The 1515-nt window shown below is 58.0% G+C and overlaps 1 pseudogene; it reads right to left on the minus strand.

Moving 5' to 3' along the window:
- Positions 1 to 214: 214 nt before the first annotated feature.
- Positions 215 to 1515, minus strand: part of LOC110587137 — a 15121-nt pseudogene continuing 13820 nt past the window's right edge.

Raw genomic sequence — 1515 nt, forward strand, 5'->3', positions numbered from 1 at the left:
CAGGAGCTGGTGTTTCCATCCACAGCCCCTTCCCGCCACGCCGCGGCTCCTGGGGCGCTTTCCCGCCTTGTTCCAGGTGGGGCTGCGCGGTGGGCTCTGGATGCGCACTGCGTCCTCTCTCAGACACACGGGGCGCACGGCGCGTCTGTATCAGCCCATCCGACATCATCTGTCAGATCTGTAGGTCGCACGTCCTGTCCCGGATCCACACGTCTCACATCTGGTCCCGGGTCCGCAGGGCGCATGTCGCATCCCGGACCACCACAGCGCAAGTCCCGTCCTGGATCTGCACGTCGTAGCACGTCGCGTCCCCGACCGCACCGCGCAAGTCCTCCTGCAGCCTGGACTTGGTCCACAGCCCCGGGGGACATCTCATCCTGAGACCCTTGCACTCCTGAGTCCCGGGCGTCCATTTGAACGGAGGCAGCGATTCCGGCGGGCCCTGGCCTGGGGCCACAGCCACCTGACCGCCCCTGAGGCCGTCCACCCGCGGGTCCCCAGGGTGGCAGGTGGGCCAGGACAGTGCACGCCGCTGACCACCACCGACCCGTGCAGCGGCCAGCAGGGGGTCGGTTCTGTGTGGCTCACGCCCAGTCCGCAGTGTGAGCACCTGCCTGATGGCCTCCTTCCCAGGGAATCCTTGTAAGCCCACGCCAGGGGTGTCCCAGACCCCATTTCCCCCCGGGGCTGCACCCTGATCCCACCCAGGCCCTCTGTACGGGCTTCTCCCTGGGAGGGGGGGGCGGGTCTCAACCCGGGGTCCAGAGGCCTGGGGAACCAGAAGCTCCACTGTTTCCTCGTGAGGGTAGCAGGCTGGGGTCTCAGCTTCTCGGAGAGCTCCTGGTTTCCCAGGACAGGAGCTCAGACAGCCTAGACAGCACGTGAGAAGAGCCAGGGCCCGGTGTCTCGCCCTGCGACTGCCCAGCTCCCCTCTGCTGCCTGGCCTGGCCAATCAGAGCCCCGAGTGCTGGGACTCATGTGATTGGCTGAGAGTGTGCGTATGACTCATGTCCGTCCAATCACAGTCCTGGGAGCTGTGTGGGCGGCCCCAGAACGAGCCCCTTTCCTCCCGGATCTGAACCCAGCATGTGGCCTGGAGATGGGGCAGCCACCTGCGGGGGCGCCGGGGTTATGTAAAGTAATACAGGTGCTTTAATTATATAAACTAGTACAAGGACTGTCGTTACATAAACTAGCACGGGGTCTGTCGTTATATAAACTAGTCCAAGCGCTGTCGTTATATAAATACAGGACTGTCGTTATATAAATGAATACAGGGACTGTCGTTATGTAAACTAATGCAGGAACTGTCATTATATAAACTAGTTTAGGGACTTCCATATATAAACTAATACAGGAACTGTCGTTATATCAACTAATATAGGAACCGTCGTTATATATATTAATACAGGGATTGTCATTATATGAAATAATACAGAGCCTGTCATATAAACTAATATAGGAACTGTTGTTATATAAATTAATAGAGGGACTGTGATTATATAAACTAATGCA

The sequence above is a fragment of the Neomonachus schauinslandi genome, chromosome 14 (genome assembly GCF_002201575.2).
Source record: "Neomonachus schauinslandi chromosome 14, ASM220157v2, whole genome shotgun sequence".
NCBI lineage: Eukaryota > Metazoa > Chordata > Mammalia > Carnivora > Phocidae > Neomonachus > Neomonachus schauinslandi.